Source organism: Cebus imitator, unplaced genomic scaffold, assembly GCF_001604975.1.
Source record: "Cebus imitator isolate Cc_AM_T3 unplaced genomic scaffold, Cebus_imitator-1.0 Scaffold197, whole genome shotgun sequence".
Classification (NCBI taxonomy): Eukaryota; Metazoa; Chordata; class Mammalia; order Primates; family Cebidae; genus Cebus; species Cebus imitator.
In genome coordinates this window covers 3,907,926-3,929,494 of record NW_016107512.1, presented here as the reverse complement: position 1 = coordinate 3,929,494, position 21,569 = coordinate 3,907,926, and the positions used below count along the sequence as shown (strand labels likewise).

Genomic DNA, 21,569 nt, shown 5'->3' with positions numbered 1-21,569 from the left:
ACTCATAAACCACTTTTTGTTCCCAGGTGCTCTGTCCCGGGGATTTAGGGCTTTATTTATGAGTTTCTGTTATGCTGCTGCCTTCTTTTTTTTTCCTTCAGAGCTACCCTGCCCAGCAAGGAGGCAGCCTAGTCACTGTTTGCCTGTAGAGGCTTTGCTGAGTTGCTGTGGGCTCCGCCCAGCTGCTAAGTGAACTTCCCTGCAGTCCTGTTTATATGGGTGTAGTTAGAACTGCCTCGGCAATGGTGGCCCGCCTCTGTTAAGGCGGAGTCTCTCCATAGTGGCGGGTTGCCTCGGCAACGGCGGGCTGCTTTAGCAATGGCAGGTTGCCTTGGCAATGGTGGGCTGCCTCAGCATTAGCTGACTACCTCTGTAGTGGCAGGCTGCCTCGGTAATGGCGGACGCCCCTCCCCCACGGAGCTGGACCGTCCTGGGTTCAGCTGCGCTTGCTGCGAAACTCTCAATCCAGAGAGTTTCTGATTGCTGTTCTTTTGTGGGGGTGGTACCAGCCGAGCCTGATCGCCTGGCTCCCTGCCTCAGAGCCTTTTTTTTTTAAGTCGGTGTTCCAGGCGCCTGTTGAAGAGGTGCCGGCATCTGTGTGTTTTCCCGTGCAGCGACTCACTGCGCTGGCTTAAACAGCAGCACTGAGATTCATGGCGCTTTTTTTGCCCTGGAATGTACTGTCCTGGTTCCCTGCTCAGTCCCCTTTTTAAACAGATGAATGGGCGACTTCCTGTGGCTCCAGTTGTCAGCCAAAAGGGTACCCGGACCAGTGTATTTTGTATGGACAACCAATGTGCCGGGGCGCTGGCAAAGCAGCCGCGCAGGCCGACACAGCTGCGCTGGCCGAAACAGCGGCGCTGGCGACCCGTGGAGCTCCTCCGCCTGGGAATTTCCTAGTCTGTGGGCAATAAAAATGCGGCGTCCACTCACCCTCTGCGCTTTCACTGGGAGCTGCAATCCTGAGCTGTTCCTAAACGGCCACCTTGGACCCACCCGAGGTTCATAATTTGTGTTCTTTTTCTCTTTCTCCATTGGTCTTAACTAGTAATTTATTGATTTTATAAACTTTTTAAAAAGATCAGGCTTAGGTTTGGTTAATTTTTATGTGATTTCCATTCATATTTTTATTATTTCTTTTCATATGATTACTTTGTTAAGCCTGTGCAGTGAGTTTTTCACTTTTTGTATTTTTTTATGTTATAGAAGTTTTCTTAAGATTCTTTTACATTGTTACATTTTTTCTGCTTATTTTAAATTCTTGAGCTTGTATGTAATAGCTTTCTTTTTCTTTTTTTGAGATAGAGTCTTGCTCTGCTGCTTAGATTGAAGTGGCATGATCTATCTCGACTCATTGCAACCTGCATCTCCCAGGCTCAAGCCAGTCCTCCCACCTCAGCCTCCTGAGTAGTTGGGATTATAGGTTCATCCAGGCTGGAGTGCAATGGCATGATCATAGCTCAATATAACCGTAAACAGGGCTCAAGCCATTCCCCATCCTGCCCGCCAGCCTCCTGAGTCACTGGGACTACAGGCATTTGCCACAGGGTCCAGGTAGTTTTTAAAAGTCTTTTTGTAGAAGTGGGGGTCTTCCTATTTTGCTTAGGCTGGCCTGAAATTCCTGGCCTCAAGCAGTCCTCTCACTTCAGCCTCCCAAAGCATGACAATTTAATAAGCCTATTTTATCAGCAAAGCATAATACCATATTCAGTCATCATGCAGACTTAAAATTTAATTTTTTTTCTGTATTTGAGTAAACAGGTATACACACACAAATATATATATATATATATATATATAGTAGTATGCTTAGAGTCATATTGTATAGTGTACATCCCCTGGTGGCAGAAAACAAAATAATTTAGGCACCTTAAAATAGGACTACTATTCTGAAATAAAATTTATAGTTTTAATATGCCCAATTGAAAAATACCACCATTTCCTGGACTTCATATATCTGTTGTAAAATTATAGGATTATTGAAAGGATGAAATTCACTAATAAATTTAAGGGGCACACTACTTGGCATAATGTAAGTGCTCAATAAAATGTATGATTTATTCTTAGATATCTGATGATCACATTGTATATATGTCTTGTGAAGATGACAGTGTCCAGGTTAATTTTTTTCTCCTTAACAAATTTATCCCCCCTTTGCCATTGTACTAAACAATTTTTTCCATGTTTTTTGCTTGTTATGTGGAGTAGAGAATGTTTTAATGTGTATTTTAGTTTCATTGATAAATTACCACAACCGTGTGGAAGGCTGTTCTTTCTTCTGGTCTTTTGACATTGTGTTTGACATGTGAGTGTAAAAGATATTTTCATATGCATTTAATAATGTGATGAGACTGAAATTTACTAAATTGTATATTTTATTCTAAAGCAATCTATGTGAAAGAGTGGATTATTGTTATATACACTTAATATTATTAGACTTGAAGCAAACCTCCGAGATACTTGCAGGGTTTCTAAAACACATGCTAGTGTACTGCCTATTCAGTGATGAGGAAGAAGATAGTAGAAGAAAGTGTAATCCATCCAGTTAATCTCTCTCCATTTGTGGAACGGAAAGAAATACTAATTTTTATGAGTGATAAATTTCATATAGATCTAGCTGGGACCAATATTAATTATGATACAGTAGCTATCTGTAATGATTTGCTGTTGATTCTTAGTTTTGAAAATTAAGGCATATAACATATTTCACAAAATATAGATTAAATAAAGTAGCTGTATTTGCCTAAATGTTCCTTTGGCCTTGTTAGTGAAGAACATGAAAATCGTATCTGACAGTATAGATTGTATTTCTTTCTTTCCTTTCCTTCCTCTTTCCTCTCTTTCTTTCCTTTCTTTCTTTTCCTCAGGGTTTCACTCCTGTTACCCAGGCTGGAGTGCAATGGCATGGTCTCGGCTCACAACAACCTCTACCTCCCAGGTTCCAGTGATTCTCCTGCCTCAGCTTCTTAAGTAGCTGAGATGACAGACACACACCACCACATCTGGCTAATTTTTCTATTTTTAGTAGAGACAGGGTTTCACTATGTTGGTCAGGCTGGTCTCGAACTCTTGACCTCAGGTGATCTACCCACCTTGACCCCCCAAAGTGCTGCTATTACAGGTGTGAGCCACAGCACCTTGCATATTGTATATTTTTAAAAGTTTAATAACTTAAATGGATGGGACCTTTTATGTGTTCATAAGTAAACATAATGATAATATTTTTTTCTGCATCAAAATTCATTGTAGTGGGAACGATAGATACTATAATAAATTAAAAATTCTCTTGCCTTGACTAATAGTTGCTAAAATCTGTTGGGTGTAGTTTTAAATGAACACTTTCATCCTTTTGTCAAATGACAGTATTATATAGAGATTTAAATTTTTTGAAGATGTATTGATACTAAGATACTATACTGTGTAGAGTGTCACTCCCATTTTTTTAAAATAGTAAACTCAATATTAGGTGGTGACAGAACCACACAGTGAGAAACATTCTTTCATCATGTCATAGTTTGTTCTGCTCAAACCATGAAGTACTATAGATCTTTTAACAATCCCATTGAGATGATTTTATGCCTTTTAGTGGGAGTACTTACATAGTGGTAAATGAGAGCATCTTTAAGTAGGCTATACAATGGGAACAGGAAAACCTCAGATAGCGAATGGTAAAAATGATGTTAGTTTTAATAATAGTTACATTTTATATATGCATATTATATTTGTCTTTCAATCCTGCGAATGAATTCTAACTAAAAATGTATTGCTTTTGGTTCTTTATGGAGTGTTCAACTAATTTGTTTTTGGTACATAATATATTCTACATTTAATATGTATATATAATATGTATTAAGATTAGATACATTTTATTATGGCTTATTGGTGTAATTTACTCTAGACAAGTTTTTGTATCATTTTTAGGATTCTGACTTGTAATTTATCATTATTAAAGATTATATTAATGTTTTAGATTGAGGAATTTAAAATAAACTAGTAATTTAGTGCTTAATGGTACTTAAGTAGAGCTTAAGTAGGTTTGATTATACTTATATTCGCAGTAATTTATGTCATGATGTGATAATTACAGTAGTAAAAGTATCCTTGAAGTTAAATGTAAATATTTGGTAATTTTAAACTTTACTCGTCCACAATTTGCTAGAATTCGATATAGCTTGCAACTTAGCTTCAGTTTATCTAAGAGGCTAACATTAATTGAGAAGGTATCTGTCAGATTAAGAGAAAATTATTAAATATGAAATTTAGGGGTTTTGTTGGGTATGATTTATATAGTTATAAAAAATGTTCTGTAATTGATGTTTTAATTCTGGGAATCTGAAATTTTAGATAGGAATTGCTAGGCACATAGGAATTTAGTAAAACATACCTTGCTGAACTTTTACAATGAGAGATTGTATAATTTCTGTTTCTTCATTTTAGTTATTTAAACTTTTTATTTTGAGATATTTGTAGATTTAAATGTAGTTGCAAGAAATAATGCAGACAGATCCTGCGTATTCTTTATCCAGTTCCCCCCAATGATAAGATCTTGTAAAACCGTAGTACACTTTTAAAATTAGAGTATTAACATTGATAACATCCATTGATTTTGTTAGGATTTCTGCAGTTGTACTTGTGTGTTTGTTTAGTGTTTAATTCTATTCTTTTTTCCATGCGTAATTTCATGTATCTACTACTCCAGTCAAGATACATAACATTTCTATTAGTATAAAATTCCTTGTGTTGCTTCCCCTTTTATAGCCTCAACCAACTCTTTCTCATATTCTCTACCTCTTTTCCTATCTCAGGGCAACCACAATTTGTTCTTTATTTCTTTTGTTTTGACATTTTAGGAATGTTAAATGGATTGATAAAATATGTAGTCTTTTCATATTGATTTATTTTACTCAAACATAATTCCATGAAGATTCATCCATGTTGTTGCATTCATTAGTAGCTATTAGCTCTTTATTGATAAGAGTATTCCATGGTGTGGATGTACACATTTGTTTAATAGTTACCCATTGAAGGACATCTGAGTTGTCTCCAGTTTTGGGCTATTAAAAATAAAGCCTTTGTGAACTTTTATATACAGGATTTTGTGTGAACACATGTTTTCATTTCTCTGGAATAAATACCCAAGAGCATAATTGCTGTGTTATTATGGTAACTGTATGTTTAATTTTTTTTTTCTTTTAATTTTAGCCATTCTGATGGTCCTGGAGTGATAATCTCCTGTGGTTTACATTTGCATTTCCTTGTTGGCTAATATGTTGAGCACCATTTCGTGTGCTTATTTGCCAGTGTGTGTCTTCTTTCATGAAATGTCCTTTCAGGCCGTCTTTCATTTTCTAGTTATATTGTTTCTAGTTTTACTGTCAAGCTTTGAGTGGTTTCCTTACGGTTTATAGTTTGTTCATCGTCTTAACAGGCTCTTTTGCATAGCAAAAATTTTTAATTTTGCTGAGGTTCAATGTATCTAATGTTACAGATCTTGCTTTTGGTGTCAATCCTAGCCTTAGATTCTAAAGATTTTTCTCCCTCCCCTCCCCCCCCACACTTTTTTTTAAGTTTTATGTTTTACATTTAGGCCTGTGATACATTCTTTAGTTAGTTTTTATATACACTGTGAGGGTTAAGTGGAGGTTCATTTTTTTTTTTTGCCTATGAATGCTCAAATGCTCTATCACTATTTGTTGAAAAGGTTGTATTTCCTATATTGAATTACACTTGTAAGCTTCTAAAAAATCTCTTAGCCATTATTTGTTTGGTCTATTTCTGCATTCTCCATTCTGTTCTGTTGATCTATGTTTTTGTCCATCTACACTATCACACTGTATTTTTTATTATAGCTATATGTAGACTTTTATATTAAGTAAAGTGGATCCTTTCATTTGTTCTTCTTTTATAATACTGTTTTAGCTGTTCTAGAAGTAGCTATTCTACAAATTATTATTTTTTAAAGTTATTGTGGTGATCATGAAGTGAGAAAAGCACCACAAATTAGAATAAGCTTCGCTATGTCTACAAAAAGAAAAAAACCTTGATGGGATTATGATAGGAATTACCTTAAACTTATGTATCAATTTAGAGAAAATTAATATCTTCAGTATGTTTAGTCTTCCAATCTATGAACACAAAATGTATCTACGTTTATTTAGGTTGTCTTTGATTTCTTTCATCAACATTTTATACCTTTGAGTATTTAACTCTTGTTTATATTTTGCTAAGTAATTGTCTTAGGAACTATTATAATTTCTTTAGAGTATTTTAATTTCTGTTTTCACATGTTAATTGTTAGCATTTATAAACAGCTTGATTTTTGTATGTTGATCTTGTATCCTGTAACTTTATTTAACTCTGTTATTTTTTCCAGGTTGTTGTAGATGCTTTGTGATTTTCTGTGTAGACAATAATGTCATTTGCAAGTGGGGACAGTTATATTTTGTTTGTTTTCCAGTCTGTGTGCTTGTTATTTTTCTTATGGTGTTGTACTAGCTAGAACTTAACAGCAGTATGTTGAGAGAGACTGGGGAGAGTGGACATCATTGCCTTGTTACTAATTTTAGGGGTAAAGCATTTAGTCTTCTATCATTGTGAATAATTTTAGCTGTCATTTTTTGGTAGATATTCTTTATCATGTTGGGAAAGTTTCTCTTCATGAAATAATGTTAGATTTTGTCACATTTTTTTTCTGGCTCAAGCGATATGTTCATATTATTTTTCTTCTTTAGCTTGTTGATGTGATTGTTTGCTTAGCTTTATTTTTGAATACTGAACCATGTTGCACACGTGGAATAAATCCCACTTTATTAGGATATATAATTATATATGTTTGAATTTGATATGCTAATTTTTTATAGGTATTTTATGTTTGTAATCGTGAGAGAAGATGGCCTGCAGTAATCTTTTTCTGTCTGGTTTTAGTTTCAGAGTAATATTCCCCTTATAAAATGAGAAGCATTTTCTCTTCTTTTTTTTTAATAGACTGTGAAATCGGGCGTTAATTCTTAAGTTTACTTAAATTCTCCACCTAAACCAATTAGGCCTAGAGAATTTTGAATTCTCCACTTAAACCAATTAGACCTAGATAATTCTTTTGAAATTGAGGGGAGCTTTCCAATTCAATTCAACTTTTAACATTGTTATAGGACTGTTCATAATTATTCATTTCACATTGGTTGTATTTTGGTAGCATGTGTTTCTCAAGGAATTGGCTTGTTTCTTCCCAAGTTGTTAGATTTGTAAGTCTAAAGTTTATGGTATTCCCTTTTTAATCTTTTAATAGATGCAGGATTTGTGGTGATTTTTTTTTCATTCCTTGTGTTTGTGATTTGTATATTTTATCTATTAGTGTTTCATTCCTGGCATTTGTGATTTTTGTCTTTATTTTTGTTAGTCTTCCTGTAGTTTTATCAATTTTATTCATCTGTTTTCGAAGAACCAGTTCTTTTATTAATTTTCTCTACTATTTTCCTACTTTTAATTTTATGTCTTATCTTTATGATCTCCTTCCATCTGCCTGCTTAGGTTTATTTGCTTTTTCCCTATTTTCTTGAGGTAAGAACTTAGATCATTTATTTGAGACTTTTTTTTTCATAATGTAACCATGTAGTGATACAAGTTTCGTTTTCCTCATGACTTTAGCTGCATCAAACATATTTGGATGTGTTGTGTTTTTATTTTCATTCAGTTTTATGAATCGCAGACTTTCTTTGTAACCCTTCTTTGACCCATGGATTATTTATTTAGAAGTGTGCTTAGAGGTACTCTCATTACCTTTCTGTTATAGATTAATAGTTTGATGCAATTATGGTTAGATAACATGTTCTGTATGATTTTAACTCTGAAATATGTTGAGATTTGCTTCATGGCTCAGAACATGGTCTATCTTGGTGACTATTCAATGGGCATTTCTTTTTGGTGGAGTATTTGTGTGTTTTAATTTGATTTTGCTGAATGTGTTGTTCAAATTTTCTGTATTCTTGATGATTTTCTCACTAGTACTTTTATCAGTTGCTAAGATAGCTCTTTTGAAATCCCCATGTATAATTGTGGATAAATTTATTTTTTTCTTCCAGCTCTGTCAGTTTTTGCTTTATATATTTGAGACTCTGTTTTTGCTTGTTTAGTTTCCTATGTCTTCCTAGTTGATTGCTCCTTTGATCATTATGTAACATCTTTCCTCAAGTCTAGTAATTTTCTTTGCTCTGAAATTCACTTCATCTGATATTAACACAGCTACTTCTGCTTTTTATTAATATTGAATGTTATGTATTTTTCATGCTTTTGCTTTCAAACGATTACCTTCACATGTTTTTATGTATTTTGCTCCTTTAAATGGTATATTTCAACAATTTTCACTTAATTATGAATATGTTATAGCATTTATTCTATTTTATTTACTGTTTTCTGTTTATTTTTCTCTATTTCTTATTTCTCTGATTCTTTCTTCTTGCCTTTCCGTGCATACTAGAACATTTTTTCGATTCTGTCTTTATTCATATGAGACAAAGTCTTGCCCTGTCACCCAGCTGGAGTGCAACATCATGATCTCGGCTTACTGCAGCCTTGGCTTCCAAGATACCATCAGTTCTCCTGCCTCAGCCTCCAGAGTAGATAGGACTACAGGCGCACGTCACCATGCCTGCCTAAATTTTGTATTTTTAGTACAGACAGGATTTCATCATGTTGACCAGGTGGATCTTGAACTCCTGATCTCAAGTGATCCACCTGCCATGGCTACCCAAAGTGTTGGGACTACAGCATCAGCTCCCATGCCTGGCCAGATTAATATAGGTAGTATTTTTGACTTTTTGACTATATTTTGGATAATTTTTCTAGTCGTTGCTTTGGGTTTACATACATGTGACTTATTCTAGTCTAATGATAATCATCATTTTATCTTTTTAAGGAAATGCAGAAAGTTTATTTAGGTCTCTACATTTCATCTTTTTATTTTATTTTTTCATTGATGTAACTGTATATATTTTGGGGGCATTGAGCAATATTTAAATACAATGTGTAGTGATCAAATCAGAATAATTTTGTATCCTTTAACCAAAGTTGTCCTATCTTATACTCTCCCTGCCCTCCCCAGTCTCTGGTAACTACTATTCTATGCAGTACTTCTATTAGATCCAACTTCTTAGTTTCCACATGTGAATGAGAACATGTGGTACTTCTTTTTCTTTGCCTATCTTATTTCCCTTAACATAATGTCCTCCAGGCTGTATGTATGTCCTCCAGACATGTATTGGAGTCTGTTTCTCCCATTAGATATAATAATTTTTTTTTTTTTGAGACGGAGTTTCGCTCTTGTTACCCAGGCTGGAGTGCAATGGCGCGATCTCGGCTCACCGCAACCTCCGCCTCCTGGGTTCAGGCAATTCTCCTGCCTTAGCCTCCTGAGTAGCTGGGATTACAGGCACGCGCCACCATGCCCAGCTAATTTTTTGTAGTTTTAGTAGAGACAGGGTTTCACCGTGTTGACCAGCGTGGTCTTGATCTCTTGACCTCGTGATCCACCCGCCTCGGCCTCCCAAAGTGCTGGGATTACAGGCGTGAGCCACCGCTCCCGGCCCAATAATTTTTAAATATATATTGGGTGTTCCTGTGTTAGGTACAAATATATTTATGACTGTTATATCATCTGGCAGTATTGATCCATTTATCATTACATAATGACCTTCTTTGTCTCTTTTTATTATTTTGACTTAAAGCTTGTCTTAGGTGATATAAATATAGCTACTGCTGCTCATTTTGAATTTCCATTTGCATGGCATACCTTTTGGCATCTTTTCACTTTTAGTCTATGTGTGTCTTTATAGCTGAAGTGAGCTTCTTATGGGTAGTTATGTTTGCATTGTTTTCAAAAAAATTTATTCAGTTTATTCATCCAGGCTGTCTTTTAATTGGTGAATTTAAACTTTCTATTTAAAGTTATTATTTACAAGTAAGGGCTTACTCCTATCATTTTGTTGTTTTCTGGTTGTTTTATATATACTTTTTTCCTTTCTTAAAATTTTTACAGTTTTGTGGGGTTTTTTTTGTAGTGATAAGCTTTGATTTATTTCACTTTCTCATGTGTATCTGCTGTATCAGTGAGTTTTATTTATACTTTGTGTGTTTTCATGATGATAGTTGCTATCCTTTTACTTCCAGATGTAGGATTTCCTTAAGCATTTTTTGTAAGTTTGGTCTAGTCATGATGACTTTCCTCAGTTTTCTACTCTGGGAATGTCTGTATTTCTCTTTGATTTCTGAAGGATAGCTTTGGTGGTGTATAATATTCTTGGCTACTATCCCCCGAACCACCACACCTTTCATCACTTTGAGTATAACATTTCAAAGTGGACTGCATGATTTCTCTTGAGAAATCTGCTGTTAGTCTATTGGGGATTCTCTTGTATGTGACTTGACACTTTTGTCTTGCTTGTTTTTAGAATTCTCTCTGTCTTTGAATTTTGACAGTTTGACTATATTCTGCTTCAGAGAAGATATTTTTAGTTCAGTCTATTTGGCCTTTAAGCTTTATAAATCTGGATGTCTATATCTCTTTTCCAGACTTTCAGCTATTATTTCATTAAATATATTTTCTATGCTCTTTCCCGTGTCTTCTCCTTTTGGGACTTCCATAATGTGACTGTTGTTTGCTTAATGATTTCTCATAATTGCTATAGGCTTTCTTCATTCTTTTTCTCTTTTTGTCTGGCTAGATTAATTCAAAAGATCTGTCTTCAGATGTAGAATTTTTTTCTTCTGCTTAATCTAGTCCATTGTTAATGCTCTCAATTGTACTTTTTAAAAGTTTTATTCATTGAATTCTTCAACTCCCAAGATTTTTTCCCCAATATGGATCACTTTATGTAATTTTTCTTGTAGATCATATGTTTTTTCTTGATTGGGGCAAATTATGTATTTTCTTATCTCATTCAGTTTTCTAAAGATTATTGTTTTGAATTCATTTTTAGTCATATCATAGTTATCTTTTTATTAGGGCCTGTCATCGAGGATTACTGTTTTTCTTTGGCGGTTTCATATTTTCTTGCTTTTTCATGTTTCTTGTGTCTTTACCTTGGTTTCTGTGAATCTAGTGGGACAATCACTTCTTCATATTTTATATAATAGTTTTCTTAGGGATAACATTTTTTCTGCTAGTTGTATCCTAGCATATTGGTTGGGTAGGCTTTGATTTTTAGTTCTGAGTTAATGCAGTAGTGGTAGTTTATATTTCTGTTGATTTCTTCAGCTCTATTTGGCATCAGTGGTGTCTGCAATTGGCTTTGTGGCCTAGGATGTGGGTATTTGTTGTCGCTGTTGTGCAGCTTTCCTGGGAGTAGGAGCCACAGGGAAGGGTGATTCTCAGGTCTGGGATGGGACACACTAGGTATGGTGGTTCCGCTGGTTGCAGACATGGTATCTCTGGGAAAAGGGACATGGAGTGCCAATTCTTGGTCGTGAGGGAGCTACATGCAGCAGGTCTTGGCCCCAGTGTTAATGAAGGCTCTGTCACCTAGTTAGGAGTGCACGGCCATGATCATAGCTCACTCAAACACCTTGGCTCAAGTGATCTTCCTCCTTTACCCTCCTGAGTAGCTGGGATTGCCAGCATGCACCAACACACTCAGCTAACATGATATAATTTATTTTAGAGATAGGAGATCACTGTGTTGCTCAGGCTGGTCTTCAACTCTTGGCCTCAAGTGATCCTCCCATATCAGTCTTCTGAGCAGCTGGAATTACAGGTATGTGCCACCACAGCTAGCTTTTTAGCCTTTATTTCAAAATAGTCTATAATTTATGATCCATCTTTAAATATTTATTTTCAGTGTTTTACATTGAGTTTAATTATTAGGCACAAGTTTCTGTATTTCTTTCCTTTCTGTATTTTTTCATTTTTTTTGTATCTAATTCTTTTCTTTAATGCTGATTTCCTTTCTCCAAGTAATGCTGATTTTCTTGCACTAGCTTTTACTATTGTTAGTTTTCTGAATACTGTCAATCACACTACATTCCCATTTGGCAATTTTTACTTGTTCTTCATTTTTAGATTATTTTTTTCTCTGTTGTTTTCACTCCACTCTGCATTGATTGCGAATGTGTGTGGTCACTTATTTAAATTTTTTTCATAAGGTGTTATAGAAAACTGATTTTTCCTTCTGAGCTGTTATGTACTTGGGTGGTCACTGAATCGTTTGATACTGTAGCTGTGAGCTATGTTTGCTCATTTATACATTGGTTTATTGTTTAAAATCTCTTCCTGGAGTTAATTGCTTTTAGTCTATTGAGTTTTTTATTTTTTTGCATTTCACAATCTCAAAAGGCTTTTGAATGCTGTTGATGTTATGGACATGACTGATTATATTTAAGTAGTAAATTATGTAAATTTAAATGTATTTTAGAAATTTGAAATAACCTATTTTTAATACCAGCTTTCAAATGAATTCCCAGGTGAGAACTTATCTTCTGTTTAAAATGATAGCGATCTGGTAATAAAGACTGTTGTCTTAATTCAGAATTTGGAATAATTTTTGTGTGACTTAGACTAAAAACTTATAGAAATTTAGATTTTTTCCAGTTTTTAATATATAACCAACATTTAATGGACTCCCTTGTTCTTAATAATTTGATTAATTATCATAGGATATAATCCTTAAAAGTTCGATTACTGTTTCAGCAGAATTGGTCACTTAGATTAATATTACCTAATTGATTTATGAATGTTTTGTTCATTCCTTTTATTTGCAGTGTCTGTAAATATTTGTTTCTCCAACAAATTACAACACAGTATTTATCTGTTTTATTTTGCCAATGAAGAATGATAGGTTATTTAATTTATGTCCCCTCAGTAATGTTAAACATTAAAAAAATGTTTTGGCCATTTATGTTTGTTCTTCTGTGAATTATAAAAGTTTATTTTTCTTTTGGAGCATTCATTTTTTTCATATTAAATTTACATGGCTTTTTATATGTTAAAGACATTAACTCATTAAAAATAATGTTTGTTATATGCTTTATTCAGTAGTTTACTTTATATTCAGTTCATCATCAGAATGTTTGCCTTTAGGGGTCCTGTTGCTTGAGCAATGCATACTCCAACTCTTCCAGGCACGTTTCCTGTGGTGAGAGGCTAGCGCTAAACGAATCATGAGTGAACTTAGACTGCAGCAATAGTAGATTCATGTCACTCTTCAGGGTATATGCTAATTGAATTGTGTGGCAAACACAGTTTTATCTTTCTGACTTTCATATTTTAGAATGTTGGTGGGGGATTGGTGTCATTTGTTTGGCCAAACCAGTATATTTTTGTATTTACATTCAAAATTGGCTTCCTTTCTTGTACTGGTTGTGTATCTGGGTTTTGTTATCCTTGGAAAATAAATTGGCTTTACCTGGAAACAACCTTGTATAATTTCGATCATGTAAATGCATCCACGATGGGGTAAGGATATCACCTGTAAACAGAAAGATATTTAAGGTAAAAAAATGATATTTAAACAGGTATCAACAGTAGATCCTAAAAGACAATGATGTCCTAAAAATTGTAAGGAAAGGCTATTTTTATGTAGAATTCAATACCTAAGCAAATTGTCAGCCCTGAAGACAGAAAAAGACTATTTTTAGGTATTCAAGTGATTAGTGCTACATTCTATGTATCCTATGGAAGTTTCTTGAAGAATTTCTCCAAAAAATAAGGAAGAAAATCAAGAAAAACAAAGTTATGGGAACTAGAGAATAGAGTCAATACACACACACACACACACACACACACACACACGCGCGCGCTCTCTCTCTCTCTATCTCTCTCTCTCTCTCTCATAGTGGAGGTAGAGTGAAGTTTTAGAACCCATAACTCAGGACGAAAGCATTTTCCAGGAAGAAAAGGAAACTGCTTTTAATAAATCTGTGATGAAGTGAGCAGAAAACTTAAAGTCATTGAGATATATTTTTCATTTTAAATAAAAAGAATGAAAACAAGTAAAATTCCAGCCCTAAAAGTTATATTAAAAGTTCAGGGAAGAATAACCAAGTATAGTGAAATGAAACATGATTTTTAGCAATTGATACAGCATAAGAAAAGTCCATATATATATTTTTTTTTTCAGACAGAATCTCACTCTGTGGTTCAGACTGGAGTGCAGTGGCATGATAGTGGCTCTTTGCAGCCTCTGCCTCCTGGTTTCAAAGGAATCCCTTGTCTCAGCCTCTGGAGTAGCTGGGATTACGGGTGTGCACTACCATGCCTAGCTAATTTTTTTGTGTTTTCAGTAGAGACGGGGTTTTGCCATGTTGGCCAGGCTCGTCTTGCACTTCTGGCCTCCAGTGATCTGCCCACCTTGGCCTCCCAAAGGGCTAGAATTACACGCGTGAGCCTCCGTGACTGGCAGAAGAATTCTCTTTTAATTGGCGTAGGGATCATGTTATTGAACAAACACTGAAGGAGATATATTTGTTGTCCCCTACTTGGATAAACACAGAACATAGTTAAAAACAATTTTTATTGGTTTTTAGATTTTAGAGTCATTTTATGGCTAAAACATAAGTGCCTTGTTTGTATTTAAGGGAGATAATGTGAATCATAATAACCTTAGTATTAAAAAAATAAACATAGAGATAAATGATGAGGACCATGAAAGGGCAGGGGAGAGAGTAAGAGCCTTACTATTATAAATTCACCTCACAAAGATGGGTATTGAGATACTGTAGAACATTAAGAAATAAAAGCTTACTTACATTTGCCAAAATTAGTTTCTTTTTTAACCATATAAGTATTTGCTTGTAACTTTTATGCTTGTTTTAGAGACAGTTATGTTGGGAAATTTTGGTTCATTAAAATTTTTTCTACTTTATTTAAAATATGGAAATGTAGTAAATTAGTCCAATGAAAAAGCACATTTTCCCATGCTCCTTTGTGGAATGGTCAGTTCAAATGAAAGTCACTGGGTGGGAGACTATTGGGACGGGTGCTTGAAAGAGACTGCCTCAGCTGGAAGCTTGCTTTACTTTTTGCTCCCTTTTCTTCCCTTTTCCTTTCTTGTAATTGGACCTGGTCTTGGATCTTTAAGGGAAAGACTGCAAGCACAGACATGCTTCTGAGATATAGTAGGTTTGGTTCCAGACCACTGCAATAAAGTTAGTCACATGAATTTTTGATTGCCCAGTGCTTATAAAAGTTACATTTACCCTATACTGTAGTTTATTAAATGTTCTGTGAATGCAAAAGTATCTGAGACAGATCTCAATCAGTTTAGAAAGTTTATTTTGCCAAGGTTAAGGATGCATCCATGACACAGCCTTAGGAAGTCCTGATGACATGTGCTCCAGATGGTCGGGTCACAGCTTGGTTTTACATATTTTAGGGAGACATGAGACATCAATCAATATGTGTAAGATATATATTAGTTCATGTCCAGAAAGGCAGAACAAATTGAAGCAGGGGAGGGAGGCTTCCAGGTAATAGGTAGATAAGAGAAAAATGGTTGCATTCTTTTAAGCCTGTTAGCCTTTTACTGAAGACAAAATTTATATGTGAGAGCAGGGTAGAGAAATAGTCACTTTATGCCTTTGTTGGGCTTAGTGAAACAATAGGGCAGAGAAAGCAATCAGATATGCATTTGTCTCAGGTGAGCAGAAGTATGACTTGAGTTCTGTCTGTCCTTTGTCCAAAAGCAATTTCCTTGTGGGCAAATTGTGAGTGTAGTATGTAGCTTTTTGTCTTTGTAGCTGTCTTATTTAGGAATCAAATGGAGGGCAGATTTGCCTAACAGTTTCCAGCTTGTCTTTTCCCTTTGGCTTAGTGATTTTGAGGTCCCAAGATTTATTTTCCTTTCACAGGTCAGTAGCCTTATTTCTTAAGAAAACAGTATACGTGCCTTAATTACAAAAATATTTTTACAAAATGCTCTAATGACCATCTGAACCTTCAGCACGTCCTAGTCTTTTTGCTGGTAGAGGATCTTACCTTGATGTTCACAGCTGCTGAGTTTGAGTGGCTGAGGCAATTTCTTCAAATACGGCAACAATGAAATTTGCTGCACCAGTTGGCTTTTGCTTTCACAAAAGATTTCTTTATAGTACACGATGCTCTTTAATAGCGTTTTACCCACAGCAGAACTTCTCTCAAAATTGGATTCAGTTCTCTCAAACCTTGTACCTGCTTTACCAACTAAGTTTATGGAATACTCTAAATTATTTGTAGTCATTTCAACAATGTTCACAACGTCTTCACCAGGAGTAGATTTCATCTCAATAAACCACTTTCTTTGCTCTTCCATAAGAAGCAACTCCTCATTGGTTCAAATCTGATGATGAGGTTGCAGCACTGTAGTCACGCAATGGGCTCTACTTCTAATTATCTGGCAGTTTCTACCACATCAGCAGTTACTACCTGCTCTGAATTCTTGAATCCCTAAAAGTTATTCAAGAGAGTTGAAATCAGCTTCTTCCAAACTCCTATTGATGTTGATATTTTGATCTTCTCCCATGAATCATAAATGTTCTTAGTGACATCTAGAATGGTGAATCCTTTCCAGAAGGTTTTCAACTTAGTTTGCCCACATCTGTCAGAGGAATCACTATCTATGGCAACTATAGCCTCATGAAATACATTTCTTAAATAATAAGCCTTGGAAGTTCAGATGACTCCTTGATCCATGGGCTGCAGAATGGATGTTGTGTTAGGAGGCATGAAAACAACATTCATCTCCTTGTCTATCTCTACCAGAGCTCTTGGGTGACCAGCTACATTGTCAATGAGCAGTAATATTTTGAAACAAATCTTTTTTCTAAGTAGTAGATCTTGACAGTGGGCTTAAATTATTCAGTAAACTATGCTGTAAGTAGATATGCTGTCATCCAGGCTTCGTTATTTCATTTAGAAAGCAAAAGAAAGGTACATTTAGCATAATTCTTAAAGGCCTGAGAATTTTCTGAATGGTAAATGAACACTGGCTTCAACTTAAAATCATGAGCCCCTAACAAGAGGACAAGAGAGTCAACCTGTCCTTTGAAGCCTTGAAGCCAGGCATTGACTTCTCCTGTCCAGCTATGAAAGTCTTAGATGGCGTCTTCTTCCAATAGAAGGTTATTTTGGTTACCATAAAAATTGAAAATCTGTTTGGTTTTTTTTTGAGACAATGTCTTGCTCTGTCACTCAGGCTGGAGTGCAGTGACGCGATCTCCACTTACTGCAATCTCCGCCTCGCAGGTTCATGTGATTCTCCTGCCTCGGCCTCCCAAGTAGCTGTGACTATGGGCATGCACCATCACACCTGGCTAATTTTTGTATCTTTAGTAGAGATGGGGTTTCACCATGTTGGCCAGGATTGTCTCGATCTCCTGACCTCATGATCCGCCTGCCTTGGCCTCCCAAAGTGCTGGTATTACAGTGAGCCACCACACCTGGCTGAAAATCGGTTATTTTATATAGCCATCTTCATCTTCATAGTGATCTTAGTTAGGTCTTCTCATTAACTTGCTACACCTTCTGCATCATTGTTTGCTGCTTCACCTTGCACTTTTATGTTATGAACATGGCTTCTTTCTTTAAGCCCCATGAACCAACATCTACTAGCTTCTAACTTTTCTTCTGAATCTTCTTCACCTCTCTCAGTCTTCATAGAATTGACAAGAATTAATGCCTTGCTCTGGATTAGACTTTGGCTATGGGAATGTTGTAGCTGGTATCATCTTCTACCCAGACCACTAAAATTTTCTCCATGTCAGCAATGAGATTGTTTTGCTTTCTTATTATTCTTGTATTCACTGGAGTAGCACTTCTAATATCCTCCAATAACTTTCCCTTTTCATTCACAACTTGGTTAACTGTTTGGCACAAGAGGCTTAGCTTTTGGACTATGTTGGCTTTTGGTATACCTTCTTAACTAAGCTTAATTCTTTTTAGCTCTTTATTTAAAATAGATGAAGTAAGACTTTTACTGGAATAGTTAGAGGCCATTGTAGGGTTGTTGACTGGCCAAATTCCAATTTTGTCACATCTCAAGGAATAGGTAGGCTCCAGGAGAGGATGTGAGTTGGAAAATAGCCAGGTGGTAGAGTAGTGAGAATATAAACAATATGTATCAGTTAAGTTTACTATTTTATATGGGCCTGGTTCTTGGTGCCCCAAAACAATTACAGTGGTAGCATCAAAAATCACTAATCACAAATCACTATAACAGTTGCGATAATAGTGAAGACTTTAAAATGTTGTGAGAATTATGAAAATGTGCACAGAGATGAAATGAGCCCATGCTATTGAAAAATGTCACCAGTAGACTTGCCACAGATGACATACAGACTTGCATGATTTTTTCTCATCTTAGACAACAAACACAACATTTAGATCATACATTGCTTTTCATTTACCATCTCATTATTTTGCTTCCTTTTTAGCAGAATTTCTCAAGGGAATTTCTCCCTATCTCCAGTTTTTATCCTCCCATTCTTTCTAAAATTTACTTCATCATATTTTTTCCTTTGATCCCTCCACCAAAGCTGCTCTTCTCAGGTTCACCAGTGACCTTTATGTTACTAAATCCAGTGGCTAGTTTCCAGTCCTTTCTTCCTTGACCTGTCAATAGCACTTGACACAGTTGTTTACCCTAATTCATTTGACTTCCAGAATATCTCTGTCTTCTGGTTTATTTTTATTCATTTACGTTTAACTTCACTAGTCGTTTCTACTCATCTCCTAGATGTTGGTTGCTTTTCTTCTTCTGGATCTCTGAACAATCGACTGTGCTAGGTTTCAGCCTTTGTTTCTTACCTTCTCTATCTAAACTTAACATATAGTTGATCTCATCCAGTCCTAGGGTTTTCAGTATTAAATACCATATACCCAACTGTTTCTGACTACTCCACATAGAGCTTTCCTCTGAACTCCTTATTCACATATCAAAATCAGTTCTATACCTCTCTCTCCACCTGAATGGCTGGTGGATTTCTCAAATTTACTGTAGACAAAACCAGCTTCTTTATATTCCCTCAGACGTGTTCCTGCTGCCATCTCTCCCTCATCTTAGCACTCTGCTTGGCAATTCTTGACTCCCAGCAGGTCAAAATCTTTGGAGTTATCTTTAACTCTCTCACAGCTCACATTTCTTTCCACTGCTACATATTGCTCTTAGTCATCGCTATCTTTCACTTGGATTTAAAGCAATATTCTTGTAATAGGTCTTTCTGTAACTGCTTTTGCTCCTGTCTTTCATTTCTAGCCCCAACCCCTTGCTCTATTCTTCCTATAATATTCAGAGTGAAATTTTAAATATTTAAATCAGATTTTTTTTTTTACTTTGATAATTTGAAATTCTATAATTGCTTCTCATTTTCTTCAGAGTAAAAGTCACATATTTTATGATGGGCTATGTGTCTTCAGTTTTCACTGCTTTTCTGATCTCTGTTTCTTTCACTCTTGTGCTTACCTTCTGCTAGAATATTCTTTCCTCAAATATCTTCTTTCTCTCTTCCTGCTTAAAGCTCTATTCATCATCAAAGACCTCATTAATGTCCATATTTGAAGTAGCAACCTTTCCCTTCTCTACTTACCATTTCTACCTCATTTTTCTTCATAGCTTTATCTCTGTGTCACACTGTAAACATGTAATTTACATATTCATTTATTCATTCATATATCATTCTCCACTACGGATGCGTGTTCTTCATAAATGTATTTTAGTCAGCTTTGTTCACTACTGTATCTCTCACGCATGGTAGCTTCTTGATAAATGTTTGTTAAGTGAATGAGTCTTACATACTGCATAGATAGATACCTAGCTAAAATTAGTATCATGGAATGACAAATTTTGTTTTCAAGTAAGCATTGTGACCTATTTTCAAACTCCAGCACTGTGACTCTAGAATCATTTCTCATAATTGTTGAATTTTAAGGCCTTCTGTGAAAATAGTTGGAGTAGTAGCTGATCATAAGAAAAAGGCAGTGAGCTGATCTTAACTGGTAGTCTATTTTCAGCATTATCATTAACTTAGCAGTGTAACTTTGAACACATTGCTTACTGTTTTCTTTTTTTTGGAGATAGAGTCTCACTCTGTTACCCAGGCTGTAGTGCAAGGGGTGTAATCTTGGCTCACCACAGCCTCTACCTCCCAGGTTTGAGCGATTCTCCTGCCTCAGACTCCTGAGTAGCTGGGATTACAGGCACATGCCACCACACCTGGCTAATTTTTGTATTTTTAGTAGAGATGAGGTTTCACCATGTTGTCTAGGCTGGTCTCGAACTCCTGACCTCAAGTGAGCTGCCAAACTCGGCCTCCCAAAGTTCTGAGCCACCATGTCCAACCATTGCCTACTTTTTGAGCCTCCTTTTTTGTTAATCTATAAATTGCATTTTGTAAGCTATACATTATTTAAAATTTTTCAGAATTTCAGGAATTTTATATTATGTAATTGTGGAATGGTATGCCATGACTTAATGGAGCTGAAAACTATAAAAAATATGGGAAGAAATAAAGATCCTTCCAATAGTGTAAACTTGCAAAACTGGCAACATGGAGCCCTATTATGCTATGTTTGATTGTCTTCAGTAACTTAGGACATACTACTTTGTATCTCCAGATAGACAGAAGTGTAAAATATCCTGCTTAAATTATTACAATGTACTTTTGAGAAAACTAAAAAAAAAAAAACCCGATCTGATAGAAGAAGGAAATCTAAGAGGCTGAGTAGGTAGTTTTGGCAGGTTATAGAAAGAGGATTTCAAAAGTCAGAGATGGGAGCTTGGTCTTGGTTTTTACTATAGTGTAAAACTAGAATCTGCCAGATATTTTTTCTATGGTTAAAATGAAAGTACTGTGTGAGAAAGATGAGTCCAACATGGGCATATTTATTGAAGGGGAGATTGGAGTTAAGAAAGCAACTTAGGAAGTAAATTGAGTTGCTGTAATTTCAGGAATAAGAAGGGTCTAAATCTGTTTTAAACTGACAATAGTGAGAATGGAAAAAACGGGATAAAATAAGAAAGGAGTAATAGTAGGATGTGGTTATTGATTAGATGTGGAGGAATCAAGGAATCATAAAATTAATGTGATTTGGGGTTTCAGAGTGAGTTGTTAGGGGTGATTTCTTTCAATCAGTAGGCTGGGAGTGATTTTAGGAAAAGATTGTATTTGAATATAAGGACTGCATCAGGATTTGGCTATTTTTCAGCATAGAGGTTTTCAGACGTTCGCCTCCCACAAATAAAATATTATATGACAACTCTATATGTTAAAAACACGTAAGAGTGAAGTTGATCTGTTTGATGCAGAGGTGGAGAAGATATGTGGAAGGAACCAGCATCTTCCTGACTGCCTGTCCTCCTTGAACCCAAAGGCTCTGAGGAGTATAGTCAGAAATCACTGAAGTAGATCATTTATAAGTGTTCCCGCAGATCCAATATTTGGCGACCTGCTTGTCTGTGATAACCCGTGTATCTTCTGCATGGCTGTATCTTTTTTGTTTCTTCTCACCTAAGCAATTGTTAAATGTTTATTATTGTTTATTATTTTAGACTCTTACCTGGCTCTGGGGATTCATAGAATAAAAAAGGGGTATAGGTTCTTCTTTTTTTTTT

At 35.5% G+C, this 21,569-nt stretch overlaps 1 pseudogene; it reads left to right on the top strand.

Annotated features, from left to right (window-relative positions):
- The first annotated feature begins 717 nt into the window (after positions 1-717).
- Positions 718-21,569, top strand: part of LOC108317056 — a 170,250-nt pseudogene continuing 149,398 nt past the window's right edge.